The following is a 20,176-nucleotide window of genomic DNA, read 5'->3' on the forward strand; positions in this document are numbered from 1 at the left end:
AGTCGTTTTGTGTGGACAAAAATTCTCCAATTAGTTAAAAATTCAACCACCACATACAAGATTAACGTAAGAGTTTTGACCCCTTCTACATATTCCACGGCTCTGGTTTCGGCTTTAGATTCCTTAGTCAGATCTACAGATTTTTTGTTTTTAGTCACTCTTTCGAATTTTCACATATCCTCTTTTTCGCTTTTTATTTTTTTGTTTGTCCCTTTGCATTCGTCTCTTCTTTATTCCATTGCTTTCCCTTCATTTCCTTTTCCTTACTTAGCTTTCCTTTTCTTTCTCTTCTTTTGTTGGTAAATAGATTGTTCTTATTTTCTTTCCTTTTATTTTCCTAATTTTTATTATATTATATATACAGTACTTTATGCTGTTTTATCTTATTTTGTTTTATTGTATTTTATTTGTTTTAGTTTAGTTTATCATATTGTGACGAATATTAGTGACACTAAGTGATACTCACATCACTAGTTTAATGCTAAGAAAATGTAGCCACAACAACAATAAACTAAGCAGTGACTCGTATGCACATCAACAAATCACAATCAAACACATGCATATATCTGAGATACTCCCAAAAGTATGCAATCAATTGTGCAAGTATCACTCACATATACACGCGCATGGGCTATGGGAGAAGCTATAAAATCGTGCATCTGTAGTTATAGCTGAGAAATTTATAGCTGATGACTAACTAGTAAATTCTAGAAATAGAAGCGCCTAGAAATATGTCAACGTGGAAACCAGACAGTATAAAAGGCGGCAACAGTTGAGGCACGACAATCAGTTTGATTTAAGTAAGCTATCAGTTGCGAAGTATAAGTGTTATTGTGAAGCACTTTAATAAAGGCCATTTTGCATTATTGAATAGTGGAGTTATTTATTCAACAGTTTAGTGATTCGAACGTTAGTAGAAGGTTGCAAATCAGAGGAATTGCACTAAATTCGTTACAATTGGTGTCAGAAGTGGGATTTTTGAATAAATTCCGCAGATTTTGAATACAACAAGGGTAACATCCAAGATGGAAGCACAGGAGGCACGCATTTCAGAAATGTCGTTGCAAATGTCATCTCAACTGGAAGAACAGAAGACATATATGGCATCTCAACTGGAAGAACCGAAGACATATATGACATCTCAGTTGGCTGAGCAGTTGAAAGCACAGGAAGCCCTCATATCGTCGCAGCTGGAGGCGCAGCAGATAAGGGTATCATCGAAGCTGGAGGCCCAGGATACGAAAATTTTACAGTTTGAGGACAAAATCGAGGCCCAGGTGGGTGCTTTGAGAGAACATATCGAGTAGTTACAACTAAATCGTCCAGCAGTTTCAGCGAGTAATCCAAAGGTAAAAACACCATCCTTTGACGGCTCTATTCCTTTCCAGGTCTTTAAGTTGCAGTTTGAGAAGACCGCAGCAGTGAACAACTGGAATGCTGAAGATAAAGTTGCTGCACTGTTCATGGCATTGAAAGGGCCTGCAGCTGAGATTTTACTAACCATTCCAGAGGGCGAACGGAACTGTTATGAAGCATTGATGGGCGCTCTAGATAGACGATACGGAACTGAGCATAGGAGACAGATATAACAAATTGAGTTACTGAACCGCTTCCAGAGGCCTGGTGAAACATTGCAAGAGTTTGCGTCGGATGTTGAAAGGCTGGCACATTTAGCGGACGCACCCGTGGAATACACTGTAAGGGTAAAGATACAGAGCTTTATAAATGGCATACGGGACGTCGACACAAAGCGAGCTACATACGCAAACCCAAAACCAAAATTCGCAGAAACAGTATCACATGTTCTGATTCAGGAAACAGCGTCGTTTCTGTGTAAGTCAGTTTTCAAAGCACGCGGTGCGGAAGTAGAAAGGCCAGAGTGGGAAGACGCAATTTTAGAAGCTTTAAAAGGAACGCAACAGAAGAAGAATGGTGCAATCAAATGTTTCAAGTGCGGTAACCCAGGTCACATTGCTCGTCATTGCAGCACCGGTCCTGGTAGTTCCAACTTGGGTGGCCGTAAACGCAAAGCTGGAGGAGATAAGCAAAAGCGAGTCAAATGTAAAGATCGAAACCTTGCCCCAGCTATTGAATGTCCTGTGATATCTGTGTCGCAAATTGGAAGGAAATCAAGCAGTCTTACCGTCAGAGTCAATGTCGATGGCAAAGAACGTGTACTGACTGTAGATACGGGCGCATCTCATTCCTTGATTCGAACTGATTTGGTCAACAGGAGAGTAAAGCCATTACCTGGAGCAAGGTTGCGTACGGCCACTGGCGAGTATAACCAAGTCCGGGGAAAAGTGATCTGTGAAGTCTTAATTGGGAAGGTCATGGTTCTACACAAATCCGTTGTGGCGGAGATTGTTGATGAAGTCATATTGGGAGTGGATTTCTTGGTTGACCATGACATCAAGGTCGATATTCAGAGAAGGGTGATGCGTTATAAGAACCAGGATGTGTCATTTAACTTCAGTTTGGAGAAAGGGTTCAGCAGTAAGCGAGTGCTGGTGGAGGAGATTCGACAGAGACCACAAAAGCCAAGGAAAATAGATCGGGCAAAGGTTGATGGAACGATTGGCCAAACAAATCAAAACCGAAGGTACCTGCGAGAGAAACACTGGCATTGAAAATCCTAATGGACGCACAAAAACGAACGAAAGAATTTCTCAGAAAGAATGCAAGGGTGGTTTCAAGCCTACTGTTGTGAAACGTCAAGACGATACTGATGATGCAAAGTCAATCCGTCAAGTTCAAGCTCTGCGAAATATTTCTTCATTGGGCAAAGAACAGAGTGCGAGGAAACGGCCCAGGGTAATGAGTAGTAAGATGAAACACAGGTACGACAAGAACAATAATTCGGAAGGTTACTTGGAGGGAGATTTGGTACTGTTATACAACCCTCACCGGCGGATAGGTATTCCATCCAAATTTCGGTGCAGTTGGGAAGGCCCGCACAAAGTTGTGAAGAAGATCAGTCATACCATCTACCGCATACAAACCATTGGGAAACCACGAAATAGAAGAGTGGTACATTTGGAGATACTAGCGGCGGTTAGATCAGGAGATTTGTCTGATCGGGACGATCAGTGTGACAAATATTGGTGACACTAAGTGATACTCACATCTTTAGTTTGATGCTAAGCAAATGAACAACAATAATCTAAGCAGTGACTCATCTTTTTTAATTCTATTTGATTTGACTTCATTTTATTTCATTGTTTTGCTTTATTTTGTTAAGCCTTTATGAAATTTAAATTATTTAAATTTAGATAATTTCGTTTAATTAAATTTGTTTTGTTTTGTTTAATTTATTTTATTTTATTTTGTTTTGTTTTATTTTATTTATTTTCTTTTATTTTATTTTATTTTATTTTATTTTATTTTATTTTATTTTATTTTATCTTGTTTTATGTCATCATATTTTATTTTATTTAAATTTATTTTTTTTTTCTATTTTCTTTTATTTTATTTTTTTATTTTATTTTAAATTATTTTATTTTATTTTATTTTACTTTATTTTATTTTATTTTATACATACTTAGTTTTTTATGTTAGTTTACTTTTTTTCCTTTCCTTCTTTTCTTTTATTTATTTTTTTTTTTTAATTTCCTTTTGTTCCATTTCATTATGTTGACGTACTTTGTACACACTCTTCATCGCATTTGATCTGAGTGATAAGGTGGCGTTGTACCATCCGCTCATGAGATCAAGTGTAAGTGCTCATTTTGTTTACATTAACTGTTCTCAGCACAACAAAGCAAAGCAAACGCATTTGGATTTGCGTGTCAAGAGAGTCTCATAGTAGTGATGTCATACTTAATTTGATACCTTAGCGCTATACATAACTTTTCTGAATTTTTTATAAAACCTATCTATACAATGTATAGTATACATACTCTTATAATTGTTTATTCCTAAGGCTTAGGGGGCTCAAAAGCTTTCAACTTCGCTACTTATATGTATACTAGCCTTTACCCGCTGCCCCGTCCGCAAGGAGAAAATCAAATATATGGGCTATTCACGTTAGCCTGCTTATCAAGTTATCTCTTTAAAAATTATTTCTGTATAATGTATTTTTTTTTTTTTTTTTTTGTAATAGAGTAAATGTAAAGTAGATAAAGTTATGATCCCGAAATTATCCAGAAAACGCCACGAAATATTCCGGACGGATGCCGAAAACCATCCAGAAATGCTCCTGGATATCTCACTTCGTAAGCCATCGACTTATTTCACCTCTTGAGTTTGTAATATTGGTGAAGGTCAGTATAGTTAAAGTTATGACGTGTAAAAACCTAATTGTTCGAAGGGGTCGGGACCTCCCCCTTTCCATTTTAGAAAAATTTTCAACGAGTACACTATTTTCTTTAAATTTCATCAAATTCTCTAGAGCCGTTCTGGCGTGATTCAGTCACAAAGAGCAAAAAATGTTTTGACTGATAAATTGCTACTTCTATTCCCCTTTACCAACTACCAACTATATCTAATCAGCGTTGCGCCATCTGTTGCAAATAACTGATAATATTGGATTTTTGCTTATTGTAAATTACTTTTATCGACATCCATGTGGTTTTGGTTTATTAACAATTGTTTTTATTTTTATCGGCCTATATAATAAAGGATTCAAGGTGCGATTGTTTTTTTTTTTTTTTTCATTTAAAAAATATTTTTTTTTATTTGTGGAATAGTAGGTAGAAAATTTTTCAGACAACCTGTCATAGCTGTGCAGATAGGTCAATTTCCATTCTATAGTGCTGGACGTCTATGCATGTGAAACGCGAAGGCAATATCTGAAGGGCGATTCACTGTATTGTAGAAGTGATTTGTTTAAGTATGACCTTCTGCAACTTTCGTGCCGTGAAGTGCTGCATAAGGACCTGCTTGGATCGAAGGCACCCTGTGTGATACCCTGCAAGGCACTAAATTGGTACAGGTTTGCAGTAGATAAACAACTTTTCCTTGAATTCATTTAAGGTATAGGATTTGAGATCGGGAGGAAGCTCGTTATAACATTTTAAACCTTTATAATATACCTAAATTACAGTTATCTTCTCTTGTTTTGTACGCAGGCAGCGTGAAGTCATTTTCGTATCGAGTGTTTACGGAATGCAAATTTCTTACATATTTAATGTTTTTTTTTCAATTAATTTGGTAAATTGGTTTAAATTACATTTTTAATAAACTTCATAGTATAAAAGAAGAGCTGTTGTTGTACACTCAGCCCATTTAGAGAAGCGACCATATCTCTAACAGCTATGTCATAACGTTTTTTTTTATAATAAATCTCATAGCCCTTTTCTGCTGCTTTATAAAAAAGATTTATAAATGTAAGGCGCGATAACCTCCAAAGAGATTTTAGGCCGAGCTTCTCCTCCAATTTGCCTCATGCTCCTTTATAGTTTTCATACAAATTGGCGGGACGTGACCTACTTGTTTTATGCCGACTCCGAACGGCATCTGCAAGCCAGATGAGTTTTCACAACTCATCAAATGTGCTATGTTTAAATCAAATTGAACCATCAAGTAGCTTCTTGTCTTTTATAGAATTTTAAAACATTGGTTCTAGAAACTTTCAATTTCACCCCTCTTCATCTTCATTCAAATTAACTAAAAAACTTCCGGATGAATAAGAAAATTATTATAACCCGAAGTTCGAATATATACAAGTGCCAAATTACAAGATGCTCTTTCAAAATTTGCTTCAAGATAGTTCTGAAATTAATATGTACAGTATCCGGATCGATAAATTTATTTATTTTATGAATTTTAATTAGCGAGCCAAGGTCATATAACTTCATAGAATTATTTATCTCTGATATCAAAAACAAAAACATTTGTATAAAACAATATGGCCTGTCGCTAATTAATGTACGTATAAATAATATTGATATAATAGTGAGCAGCAGTGGCAATGCATGGCAGAAATACATTCGGAGTGCTTGCCAAACACTGCTGAGGGTCGACCCCGCTTAGACAAATTTTCTTCTAATTGAAAAACCTTATTTCTAAAATTTTGATGTTGCTTTGTCCGGGGTGTGAACCCAGGGCATTCGGTGTGGTAGGCGGAGCACGCTGCCATCACACCACGGTGGCCGCCATTTTTATTTTACATACCATATATTCTGTAAAATTATGAAGTAGTTACAACTCATAAATGAAAGAGAAATTCTTAAAAAAATATCGAAATTGAAAAATTTACCAAGTTAACGTTTATTAAATGTGAAATCGAATATTAATACAGAATATTCGCAACATCCCTAATTTGTGTGTATGTATGTCTACATAATTTTTTTACATTTTCTTCTGTTGTTTGTGTGTACAAATTCATGTCAATAATGAGTACAAACGCCAATTTAAAATCAGTTGTGCCCTATTGATGGCTACACACATATCATTTATTGTTTTTAGTGGCAAAATAAGTTCGCATAAAGCGTATGATAAAGTAGGTAATTAAACATAAAAATAAACCGCAATAATTTTTAATTTTCTTGGTCATCAGGTAAGTATTCATATTTGTGTGTCCTATATGTAATATTAGTGGTACCGTTATTTGTTTTTCGTATTTTCATTTTGCAAACCCCTTAGATTTATTCCAAGTTAGAAAAAAAAAATATATAAAAAATTTTAGATCGGTTTCATAATTATTGGGCGTGCCTTGATCCCACAAAGTTAGCTAAAAATACTCTCTTTCTCACTATGGCTCGCTTTAATTGTTCTTAATTTCAATAATATTTATTTTATAGAAAAACTTTATTCACAAATATTCTAGGGACATATCTGATGAACAATGTTGCTCTGTATTTTTTCTTTAGCATTAATATTTAATCCAGAAAAAACCAAATTAAAAAATAACAACGAAATTTTCAGATATCTTCGCATTCTTTGTCTGATGAATATTTTTTTTATTAAATTGTGTAATTATAAAAAGTTGTGTAATAAAATCTCCTTCGTGCTCATAGGAAATTGTGTTTGATAGTTTTTGTCTACTTGCAATATACATATATTGTTTTTTGTTCCTCATCTTTTGTGAGCATTGGAGTGTATGTAGTCTTGCATCAATTTCACCGCTCGTTCAGCTGTATCGCTTGCCACGTGAATGTCATTAACAATTTGAAGAGCAGTTTTAAAATTACTATCGGCAGGCCATCAACTTCGATAATTTTTCAAAAATGCTGTATTGATTTTAAAGCGAAGAAAAAAATTGTTTGTCTCAGAAGAAATTAACTGATCCATTCCGCCTCCAATAGCTTGCATTACATTTAAATTTTAAATTGAGACGCGTTTTACGTCCTCATCTAAAATCTCACGACTCAATGCCTTCACCATCTCTTTTTTGACTCAACAGAAACACTTTTATCAAAAAATTCTAAAGCTACACATTCAGGACTCAAGTACCATAAGTGGTTTTTAAATTTGTGTAATGCAACTTGAGATATATCAGCATCAATTTTTTTAAAAGAATCCAGTTTTTTTCAAAAGCTGGAAATCTTTGTATGGTGGTTGTGCAGCAGAAGGGGCAGCGAACCAGATCTCAACATATCTTGAAAAAATAAAAGTACATATATTACGTAAAGCTTTCCTATCTTTTACTGCCAAATCAAATTCACGTCGAAATAAAAATATTTTTAAGCAGTATATAGCTTTTGCCATCCATCTCGCGTGGTGGACAGTCCCAGGGGCGCGAAAAACTGCATCGCGAATACGTGGAATCTCGCCAAGAGATATTAGTGTTAGCTCAAGAAACTCCCTGTAATCATCTCCTGGCTGTTTAGTATTCATCGCATCGTTCACAAATTCAATTATTTTATCTTTATCTACTGTTAAATATTTTTTGACATCATTATCTTCCATTCCAGACTGATAATTATTTTGGTGAATATTTCCCCATGTATTTTTAAATTGCTCAAATATTTTTACATTTGTGCTTTCGGTTTTGCTCATCTTAATTTCAAAGGCACTTTTTAATACGACTTCCAAAATGTGGTGACGGCAAGGTAGCCAAAGAAGCTGCTTTTGAACACTGTGTTCAATAGTCGTACAGGTTCCATTAAAACGGCTGTATTTACGGCAGTTCTGTCTAACACTAAGGCTTTTATATGATCTTGAAGTCCCCATTCAAATATAGCTCTACAAACAGCACTTCAGCGGGCACTTCAAGTAGTTGCTCCGTACGCCCGCATGAAGTTATGATTGGCAGTCTGTCAACTTTTTGATTCAAAGTAGGTAGGTAGGTCCGTGAGGACCTCACATAGACTGATTGAGTCCGTAGTGTTACCAGAAGTTTGTTTTAACGACAAAACTGAAAAACCCTATAAAAAACAAGGACATAAGTTATAAAATAACTCCGTCCTCTTGGCAAATACTAGAAGCTTCCTAGGACTTAAGCCACTTGCTGCTTCTAGATCTGACAGCTGTATCACTCCTAATAGCTGGATTCTTAGCCTGGCAAGTGCAGGGCACGAGCACAGAACGTGCTCGATCGTTTCCTCCTCCAACCCGCACTTCCTACATCTGCTATCACTGACCAAGCCTAGTTTAAAGGCATGTGACGCCAGCAGGTGTCCAGTCAGAATACCCGTCATGAGTCTACAGTCGTCTCTTTTTAATGATAGGAGCAACTGTGTTAGTCTAAGGTTGTAAGAGCTACACATAATCTTCGACACTTTACAGCCCCGCGCTTGAACCCACGCCTTTCCCGCTTGGTCGATCATGTGCACCTCTCGACTTCGCTTAATCTCGCCCAATCTAATTGGGACATCTACGGAGCAAGCTTCAAGGGATGCGCCCTTTTTAGCTAGTTCTTCCGCTTTTTCATTCCCATCTATTCCCATATGCCCTGGGACCCAATATAGATGTATGCTTCTTCCTGTCCCGATTCTCTCCAGACTGCTTACACTCTAACACGCATTTAGATGCTGTGCTATGCGAGATTATTGCCTTAATTGCTGCTTGACTGTCAATATAAAAGTTAACACGGTTGCAGCTTAAGCTATTCTCTTCCAGGGTTTCTACTGCTTTGGTTACGGCTAATATTTCCGCTTGGAAAACGCTACAGTAATCCGGCAGCCTGTAGGATCTGCTTATTTCCGGATCAGCGCAGTATACCGCAGACCCTACTCCTTCCACTACTTTGGAACCATCGGTGTACACATGTATCGCCTCGTCCGCCATTTGCGCACCCTTGCGCCAACCGTCCACCTCTATTGTGGCCTTAAGATCTCCCTCGAAGCGCAGATAGGGAATCATGTAGTCTGTTCGTCTTGTGATTGATGACGCTATACTACTATGGCCATATGGTCGGCGCTCAAGCTGCCCTGAAGCACCAAGCCCGGTTGCGGTCGTTAACGCTTTGTTCTTTGCTACCAGGTCTACAGGTGGGATGTGCAAAATGGCATACAGTGCAGCCGTCGGGGTTGTTTTCAGGGCTCCCGTAATGCTAAGCATCGATAGTCTGCATACCCCCTCTAATTTTTTGAGGTATGTTGTTTTTTGTGTGGCTTTCCACCAAACAAGAACTCCATAGTATAGAATAGGGCTTACAATCGCTGTAAAAACCCAATGAGAAAGAGAGGGCGATAGGCCCCACGTACACCCCAGCATTCTTTTACTTGCATAGAGTGCCGTGGAGGCCTTCTTGACCCTCTCCTCCACGTTGAGCTTCCATGACAGCTTACTGTCTAGGATGATTCCTAAATATTTTGTGCAAGGTTTCTCCTGTAAGGTCACCCCTCCTAACTTAGGCCTGGTCCAATTTGGGACCTTGTACCTCTTTGTAAACAAGACCATATCCGTCTTCTCCGCATTGACTTTCAATCCGACATTAGATGCCCAGGTATGAATATCGCGAAGCGCCCGATCCATCAAAGAACTAATCGTTGGAAGGCACTTTCCACTTATGACAATTGCAACGTCATTTGCGTAAGCCGTAAGTTTTACGGGTCCCCGGCAATGTCCAAGAAGACTCCTAGAGCATACTCCTTATATTCCAGGGATTTCTCTATGGTTATTACCACCCTATGCAATGCGGTGTCTACCGACTTGCCTTTGGTGTACGCGTGCTGTGTTGTGGAGAGCAGCTTTTCATCCAAGTTGGACTTTATGTACACATCTATCAGCCTCTCAAAGGTTTTGAGCAGAAATTATGTTAAGCTAATGGGTCTATAGTCTTTGGGATACACGTGACCGATCTTCTCCGCCTTTGGTAGAAAAGCTACACGAGCTGTTCTCCAAGAGTGCGGTACATGATTCAGTCGTATGCACCCATCGAATATTATTTTAAGCCATTCCACGACCGCCCTACTTGAGACTTGTAGCATGGCCGGGAATATACCATCTGGGCCCGGCGATTTAAACTTAGAAAACGTCTTCAGATCGAGTGGGCAATCTTGGTATCGATCACCAAGCCCGGCACTACTAGCTCCGTGATCGAAGTGTGAGTGATGTCTGCTGGCTCCTCTAAACCGTCTCCCGATGGGAAATGTGTGTCGAGAAGCACCTCAAGGGATTCCTCACTATTACGTGACCATTCCCCGTTCTCTTTCTTTATTAGTCCCTGGACTATGTTTCCCTTTGCTAGGACTTTTTTCAACCGTGCTGTTTCGCTGGAGCACTCTATGTCCGTACAGAAACTTTTCCATGAGTTTCTCTTCGCCCTGGTAATTTCACGCTTGTAGATCCTCAGTAGATCCCTGTACTCGTCCCGACACGCTTCGCTTTCCGCGGTCTTTGCGAGCTTAAACATTTCTTTTTTCTTGGAAGACTCAGCTCATTGCTCCACCATGGCGGCTTTGCTTTTCCTCTGAATCTTCTTAGAGGGCAAGCTTTGTTATACGCAGTCATAAGCGTCCTTGTTAGGAATTCATTCGACTACTCCAGTTCCTCTACATTAGCAACCTCTTTGGGTTGTCCCAGTTTTGTTTGCAACAAAATACAAAAATAAAAGAAAATTTCAAAATGGGCGTGGCTCCACCCTTTTTCATTTAATTCGTCTAGAATACTTTTAATGCCATAGGTTAGGTTAGGTTGGGTGGTAGCTTCCCTGATAGAGGAAGCTCACTTGGACAACATGACGGTCCGTTGTGATACCACATATAATAAACTAAACTAACGGTGACGTAGATATAACTACTTAGAGAATCGTTGGGTAGCAACGATAAAGTTCCGAATGATCCCGATCTCAACCTTGGATAGCTCCTCGGGAGATCCAAGTGAGTCACGACCGAAATACTTTCGCCTAGTTCTGGCAAAAGCTGGGCAGTCAAGCATAAAGTGATTTGGTGATTCCACCTCATCATCCTCCATACAGCTGCAGCAGGATGGAGTTTCCAATATATTGAGACGTACCGCATGGATACCCATGGGACAGTGCCCTGTCAAAACCCCAATGACCATTGATAGGTGAGCCTTAGTGAACCCAATTATTTCAGCAGACCTCCTGCCATCCACTTTCGGCCAGAAAGATCTTGATATCCTACAAGACGTAGTGTCCGCCCAACGTTTGCTGAGCTGACTCGAGGCCCAGCTATGGAAGAGCAATCCACAGGTGGCTAGCGGAAACCCGAAATCCCTACATCCATCTTCATCCGGTTCAGTTGTACCGATTCGGGCTAAGAGATCCGCTTGAAAGTTACCCGGAATATCACTATGGCCCGGGACCCAGATAATCTTAATTGTAAAATAATTCGATGCAATCGCAAGTGAGGTCAGGCACTCCCAGACCACCCTCGATCGCACTGTAGTTGAGCTCAAGGCCTTTATAGCCGCTTGGCTATCAGAGTAGATGTTAAATTCCCTAACCGTAGTAGCGCTGGATAGCATTTCATCCACCGCATCCTTAATCGCAGCAACTTCCGCTTGGAATACACTGCAGTGATCAGCCAACTTAAACTTGCGGCTTACATTTAGCTCTTGACAAAAGACCCCCCGCCAACCTTTCCGACCAACTTCGACCCATCCGTGAACAAGTTAACCGGTCCCATGCCCCAGATAATTCCTCTTCTCCACTCCTCCCTCGGGGGAATGACTGGGGTGAAGGTTGTATAGGGAGCGGCCACCGGCATGCAATAGTCCGTCCTGTCCGGGATAAAGTCGAAACTAGTAAGAAGGCTAGAGTGTCCGAAATCAGAAAGCATATAACCCATATCACGAAGACTGACCAACGACCGGGCCGCGGCTGCCTTTCCCGCAATATCTACTGGATGTATATTCAGCATGACATTCAGTGCCAAGGTAGGTGTTGTTCTCATAGCGCCATAAGTCGAACAAAAATTTACCAATCCTTGTGAAATTTGGTTGGGGCATAGATTCTATGACGATAACTGTTTTCTGTGAAAATGGGCGAAATAGGTTGAAGCCACACCCAGTTTTTATTCACAGTCGACCGCCTGTCCTTCCGCTTGGCCGTTAACATGATAACTTGAGCAAAAATCGATATATCTTTACTAAACTTAGTTCACGTATTTATCTGAACTCACTTTATCTTGGTATAAAAAATGGCCGAAATCGGACTATAACTACGTCCCCTTTTTCGATATCGAAAATTACGAAAAATGAAAAATTGTCATAATTCTATATCAAATATGAAACATAGTAATTGGTTTAAAATGTAAGACGCGATAACCTCCGAAGAGATCTAAGACCGAGCTTCTCTTCCAATTTGCGTCGTGCTTCTATTGATTTTCCCTACAAATTGGCCGGACGGGACCTACATGTTTTATACCGACTCCGAACGGCATCTCCAAGGCAGATGAGTTTTCACTGAGAGCTTTTCATGGCAGAAATACACCCGGAGCGCTTGCCAAACACTGCCGAGGGGCGACCCCGCTTAGAAAAATTTTCTTCTAATTTAAAAACCTTATTTCTAAAATTTTGATGTTGCTTTGTCCGGGGTGCGAACCCAGGGCATACGGTGTGGTAGGCGGAGCACGCTACCATCACACCACGGTGGTTGGTTTATTGAAGCAAAATATTACTTTAGAAAAAACTTTGTAAAATGGGTGTGACACCTACCATATTAAGTAGAAGATCATGAAAAAGTTATGCAGGGTGAAATCAAAAGCCCTTGGAAATTTGGCAGGAACAGTATCGTGGTATTACATATATAAGTAATTAGCGGTACCCGACAGATGATGCTCTGGGTCACCCTGGTCCACATTTTGGTCGATATCTCGAAAACGCTTTCACATATACAACTCGGGGCCACTCCCTTTTAGAAACCTCATTTATACCTTTAATTTGATACTGTGAACTCTTGTGTTACCCCAAGCCGGCAAATTGATGGCAGCCAGATATCGACGTGGAGGGCGCCGCCTCCATATATGTGCCTTCTTCTTCACAATTCCCGTAATGGTTGTTTTACAGGTTTCTAATCGCTTATCGACCCGAATTAAAGGGAATTAAAAACACTTTAGTTATTTTGAATAAAAAGTACAATTTTCTTTTGTTAAAATCGGTGGTTGCACTCCAAAAGATGTCTACGCTCGTTGCTGCCGAAAATTATCTTCTTTTCATGATGGCCGCCTTTTCTTCTTTTTTCGACCTCCCCGTTTCCGACTTGTTTCAACACCTGTTGTCTATTCACAATAGACAACAGGGTTGCACCAAGTGGGAAACAGGGTGAGATCATAAGGCTGCTGTTACACCATCCCCCTTTTCGAAAAAAAGGTTGAAGTCGACAAGTTGATCAAGTTTGTCGGCTTCAACTTTTTTTGGTGGTATGGGTTTCAAATACCCTCCGAATAGCAAATTTAACAAATTGAGAAAAAAAATTGGACTTTTGTGGCAGATATAGTTAAGTTACTCTAGTTAATCTAATTAATTACATTTATTTGTACTTATATGTGTTATGCCTAGTTTTTCATTTATTGTAAGCCTACATATTTACATATATGAATATTAATAGTTTATTTATTATTCTCTTTTTTCTGTAATTGCTTATTTTATTTAATTAATTACATTTATCTGTGCTTTAAGCCTACATATTTACATATATGAATATTAATAGTTTTTATACATTTTTGTTTGTTTTCTTTGTACTTCAAAATTTCATTTACATCGGTTTTGTATAGTAACTTATACATACATTTTCTATTTGTTTATTTTACTTACAATACGTATTGTTTTCATCGTTTGACATATTTTTATTTAAATTTGCTTTTACTTAAATTAAGTGTGGTTTTAAAGTGTGATAAATTTTGATTTAAATTTGCTTTATTAGCGAAATGAAATAAAAAAAAAATTTTTGACTATCTCAAAATGAAATTGGGTACATCCGATTTTATTTATCTAGGTACTCCTCTTATGTGGTTTTTATGTACCGTTTTGTATTTTTTGTTTTCATTATCAAAAATGGTTACATTTACACCGTCTATATTTGTTGCTAAATATGGACCCTGATATATGTTTTTATGTTTTTCCCGTGGTTCTTTTTGAACTTAAACCATATCGTTTATGTTTACTACTATTGTTTGTGCATTTTTGTCATATGCATCTTTATTTCTTACTTTGTGTTTTTCTACTAACTCTTTAGCCAAGGCGTGGATTTTTGCATTCGGTACTTTACTTCTTTTAAATAATTTTCGATACTATAAATTGGTTCAATTCTTTCGTCCTTCAGCTCAGATGGCACAATGGCCTTTTTACCAGAAATTAGTTAGAAAGGAGTAAGTTTATTATCGAATACCGTATTTGGCGTTGTGTTATGCCAAAACGTAAAATATCTCAAATATGTATCCCAATCATCAAAGGAATCATCTAAGTACGCACGTAGGTACTCGTTAAAAACTCTATGGTTTCTTTCGACAGTTCCTACGGTTTCATGATGATATGGTGTAGAAAAGTTGTGATGAATATTTAATAGACTGGTTAAATTTGCAAAAATTTCATTTTTGAATTCAGTGTCTAAATCTGATTTAATGGATTTCATAGCCCCGTATATTAAAATAAAGCCTTCGAATAGTGCTGACGCGATGGTTTTTGCACTTTTATCAGTTATTGATATTGTAACTAAGTATTTTGTCAGATCGCAGATTATGGTAAGCGAACTTATTACCATATCTCGATTCTGGCAATGGGCCTATGGTATCAATTACGACAATGTCAAAATGTTTATTAGGAGTAGGAGTTAGAACGAGTTCTTCTTTATTTCCTATTTTGACTTTATTCAGAAGACATTTTTCGCATTTCCTAACATAACTAGCTATGTCTTTTGTCATGTTTTTCCAGTAAAATTTGTTTCGTAATTTGGCGTATAATTTTTTCGTTCCACAGTGACCTCCAGTGATGGGATCATTGTGATATATTACTAATAATTTGGATCCATTAAAATAATTTTTAAAAGTTGTAAAAGCTTATTTCCTCTTTCTTTAAAATTTGTAATTGTAATGTATTTGAAAATTAAATCGTTTTTTGGCCATTTTATTTCCTTAATATTAAGTTTTCCGGCTTATTTTTCTAGCCTCGAAAGTAAAGTATCGAAATTCTTTATTTCGTTAGAAAATTCAAAATCAAGTAAAATTGTTCTTTTATGCTTTATATGCGCGCATATTCTTAAAAATTGTTTATTGTTTTTATCATGAAATATTTCTGATCTAATACGAGGAATTTTTTTTGAAAAGTTATGAGTGAATTTATCATAAACGTTTAATGTTTGTATATTTTCACATAAGTCTATATTTTCGATAGAACTACATTTATCCTTTTCCTTACTCATAGCCCTAGTCTGAACTGTTAGTATATTTTTGGTTGACTGTTTTATTTCGCCAATGGTTATACGAGAAAGTGCATCAGCTCCTACATTTGATTTTCGCTATATGTACTCTATTGTGAAATTGTATTCTGCCAACTCAAGTCTAATTCTAGAAAGTTTTGAAGATGGGTCTTTCATAGTGAATAAATAGACTAAAGGCCTGTGATCTGATTTTACAATAAAGTGATTTCCATAAACGTAGGGTCTGAATTGTTGGCAAAATAAATGGCTAATAGTTCTAACTCAATGATGGCTTTTTTTGTTCTGCCTCATTAAAATATTTTGACGCATAACATATGGGTAAATCGCTGCCTTGATGTTCTTGGCTGAGTATTGCTCCACATCCCGTCTTAGAAGCGTCTACTGTAATGGTAAACTGTTTGGAAAAATCCGGGTATTGTAATATCTTTGGTGACATTAGGGATGCTCTTAGTGCATCAAAGGCTTTATCGCATGATTCGTCCCAGTTAAATTCTACTCTTTTTCTATTCAGTCTATTCAGAGGTGCTGCCAGAGATGCAAAGTTTGGAATAAAGCGTCTGTAGTAGTTGGCAAAAGCTACAAACCGTCTTACAGCGTCCTTGTCTGTTGGCTTAGTATAGTTACGAATTGCGTCTATTTTAGATTCGTCTGTTGACAGACCTTCAGCTGAGCATTTGTGTCCTAGGAATGTTACTTCTGGTCTTAGAAAATTACATTTACTTGGATTGAGTTTAAGGTTGAATGATCTACAAGTATTGAATACTTTAGACAAATTTTTAATGTGATGGGATTCGCTACAGCCGATGACTATAATGTCATCTACATAAAGAAAAGATACATTAGGTGGTATTCCTGAAAATGCGATGGTCATCATCCTAGAAAACGAATTTGGTGCAATGTTCAACCCAAATGGGAATACCTTCCATCGATACGCTCCGCGATCAGTAGAAAATGAGGTTACATCGCGTGAATCTACGTGTAATGGTATTTGGTGAAATCCAGAAAAAAGGTCTAAGGTTGAGAAAAATTTGGCTCTGCCAAGATTATCTAAAATATCATCGATTCGTGCTAATGGAAATTTATCTGCTATTAGCTTCTTGTTAACTGCGCGAAAGTCAACACATATTCGGTATGCTTTTTTGCCATTTATTTTCTTTTTAAGAGATAGGATAAGAGGACTGTTGTAGTTAGAATAGCTTTCTTCTATTAAATCATTTTCTAATAATTTTGTAACTTGTCTGGTAATTTCTTCCCGCTTCGAATAGGGTAGACGATAATTCTTCATATATACTGGTTCGTTGTCAGTTAACCGCAACTTCTGCTCATAAAAATTATTTAACGTCATCTTATCGTTGTCAAGCGCGAATATGTCAGCATATTGTATGCATAGATCTAAAAGTTCAGATGGTGCATCTTTTGGAATTTGATCTTTTAAGATCGAAGTTATTTCGTTAATTCGCTTCTCATCTGACTTAGTTTTGTCGATTACGTAGACGTGATAATTAGATAAGTTTTCTGCTTTAATAGAATTTTTGTGTACGAATTGTACCTCAGTTGTGGTATTGATTAATCTTATGATTGGATTATTGGAATTTGTAGTACATCTTGCGGTAAATACGCCTTTTTGTATTTCTTGAGATTCAACGAAAAGTGGAGTTGTTGAGTGACCTAAGTCGAAAATTCGAAAAACTTCGCATCTTGGTGGTATAATACACATATCTCTTTCTGTTCCGTGTAGGATTGGCATAATGACTTTTTCTTTATTTGCCCAGAATGCGATGCTACTATTTATATAATTTATTACACATATGTTATGATGAAGAAAGTCTTTACCCAGTATACCATCTGATGGGATATTGAAGTCATCGTTTACCACGTGTAAGCTATGTTCGACTAGATTATTAGAAAAATTTAGGTCTATGTTCATTTTACCTATGGTAGGAACAGAATTTGGTGTAACGCCTGTGATATTAACTATATCGTCAGAATTAATTGGAATTTGCTTATTTAAGCTTGAAATCAGAGAAATATCAGCTTGTGTATCTAGTAAAAATGTACACAATTTTTTAGATCCGGTTATATAAATTTCGATATAATCTGAGTAATTTAGGTTTAGACAAAAAATATTTTTAATATTTATTCGTTTATCTCCTCGTCCCTCAGTGTTCGCTGCTGAGGGGCGTCCAAGTTTAAAGAGCGAATGTTTGCATTATTTCGCGTATTTGAACTTCCGGCGTTAGTATTGGTTCTGTTTTCTAGCCTATTTTGACTGTTGCTAGTGTTACGCGAGTTACTATTGTTTGGATTGTCGTTGTTTTGCCTATAGTTGTTGTTTTGCCTATTTTGATTGTTATTATTGTATCTACCGTTATTATTGTTGTTGTACCTATTGAAATTATTATTGTTATTGAACCTGTTGAAATTACTATTGTTGTTGTATCTATTATTGTTGTTGTAGTAGTTATTGCCTCTATTGTTATTGCGAAAGTTGGTTTGATTGTTAAACCTTGATCGAAAAGCTAATACCTGTCTTTCTGTAGCCTGATTGTTTTGTTCGACTTTAATTTTTGCTACGACGTCTTTTGCGTCACTAAAGGAGGTTGATGCGAGAATTGATTTGACTAAGTCTGAGCGCGTATTTAGCCTACAAACATTTACTGACTGTTCGACTGCCATCTCGTGCGCTTTGGCTTTTGATATTCCCTCGATAATTAGAGACCTCTCTAAAGCATCAGATAATTCCTCTACTCGTTTAGCAAACTCGGTTAAATTATTGTTCGTAACTTTTGGTGAAGCTATTTTCCCTGCAACGACTTTTGGATTGTCTGGTTTTATTCGACTTTTAAGCGCATCTTTAATTACTTGAATAGATGTTATATTTATCGGAATAGCTTCCCTTGCTTTCCCTTCGAGCTTCGATTTAACGAGTGAAATGAAATTTGGCATAAGATCTGGATCTATACAGCCTTCTACTAGTTCAATTTTATCTATGAAGGAGTCTAGCGCTAAGGGGTCACCGTTATAGTTTTCCCTAAATAAGGGCGACCACGACCCAATAAATTGTCTCTTTTGCCCTGGTGTAGCCGTTTTTGTTGGTTCTAGAAAATTAGCACGAGATTGGTTGGAATTTGAGAAAGTTGTTAAAAGCCCTAAAGAATTGTTTGATGTAACGACTGGGTTATCGAAACCACAGAAGTTTTCTTGCAATGAAATATTTTCGGTATGAAATAAAGAACATCTTTGTTCACCGATACGCCTGTCGAGTGTTTCCGACTTTGCTGAGTCAGAGAATTCTTCCTAAAAATCGATTTTGTATGCGTCGAAGGATTCTTTTTCTTTCCGATCAGTATTTGATATAAAAATGTTATCTTGGACTAAGTCGCTGTAGTTCGTTGGTACTTTAACTGTGCAATTGAGTTTTGTAAAACATTTAATTAATTCTTCCCTACAACGTGATAAACTTTTATTCACAGCAACTGGCCTAGGTCGGTTTTCAAAATGACCATTTACTTCTAGTAAAATGTTATTATATGCCTCAATTAAAGAATTTTTATATTCATCTAACTTCTCTTGCCTTGTCGGTAAAGAACAACGACCTGTATGTAAAACGCGTTTTTTAATTTTAAAGAAATTTTCTCAATTCTTTGAATTTTGTTTCGAAATTTGGCATTAGCAGAAGAGAGACTCTTACACTTGCAGCTTTGTATGCTTGGATATTAAGATTTTTGAATGAAAAAGAAGGTTGAAATGATTTTATAATCTAAATCGAATTGTGAAAAAGTTGCAAGTTTGAGGTTTGAATATGAACGAATTTGAATGAAAAAAAAGTTTTAGAACTTTAAATTGTTTGAGTTGTGACTAAGAAAAAATTTGAATGGAAGAGAGATTTGAAATGGTTTTGTAACCTAAATTGTATTAACCTAAATTGAATTGTTGCTGCAGATTTGAGACATGAATGTGAACAAATTTGAATTGAAAGGGAATATGAAATGGTTTTATCACCTAAGTTGAATTAATAAAAGTGGCAAGTTTGTGTTATGAATGTCAATTTTAATTGAAAAGAAATTTAAAATGATTTTATAATCTAATTTGAAACCGCTTTACTTGAACTGTGTATTGAATTTTAGCATACATTTGTTAGGGTTATTTGGAGATAGAATTGCTTGAAAGTGGATTGAATTGTATTCCAGATGAACCGTCAATTAAGTTTTGGCTTTGAGAAATTTTGTTTTGTATCGGGTGTGCTACCATATATGGCCTACAATGGAAGACCGATCTATTTTTTCAATTTTCGCAAGACGATACTATTTTTAAACGGGATATGTTTATTGCAATTTAGTATTTATTACAATATTATTTAACGTGACGGCCACACCGTTGCACAAAAAAAATCATTAAATTTTACGTGACGGCCGCACCGTTGCAATAAAAAGCATTAATTATTTCAGA

General features: G+C 37.0%; 2 protein-coding genes across 10 annotated transcripts in view; both read left to right on the plus strand.

Moving 5' to 3' along the window:
* The first annotated feature begins 6,339 nt into the window (after nt 1–6,339).
* LOC137244111 (alpha-amylase 4N-like) overlaps nt 6,340–20,176 on the plus strand; it is a 29,306-nt gene continuing 15,469 nt past the window's right edge. The window contains exon 1 of one of the 7 annotated variants that reach the window (XM_067772671.1): nt 6,340–6,446. The gene's annotated coding sequence lies outside the window, so the exon portion shown is untranslated. Of the gene's footprint in view, nt 6,500–20,176 lie in introns of all 7 variants that reach the window. The other 6 variants (XM_067772667.1, XM_067772674.1, XM_067772669.1 and 3 more) reach the window with 6 other exon arrangements.
* Efhc1.2 (EF-hand domain containing 1.2) overlaps nt 6,384–20,176 on the plus strand; it is a 71,239-nt gene continuing 57,446 nt past the window's right edge. The window contains exon 1 of one of the 3 annotated variants that reach the window (XM_067772662.1): nt 6,384–6,499. The gene's annotated coding sequence lies outside the window, so the exon portion shown is untranslated. The remainder of the gene's footprint in view (nt 6,500–20,176) is intronic. The other 2 variants (XM_067772664.1, XM_067772663.1) reach the window with 2 other exon arrangements.

The sequence above is a fragment of the Eurosta solidaginis genome, chromosome 3, assembly GCF_040869045.1.
Source record: "Eurosta solidaginis isolate ZX-2024a chromosome 3, ASM4086904v1, whole genome shotgun sequence".
Lineage (NCBI taxonomy): Eukaryota > Metazoa > Arthropoda > Insecta > Diptera > Tephritidae > Eurosta > Eurosta solidaginis.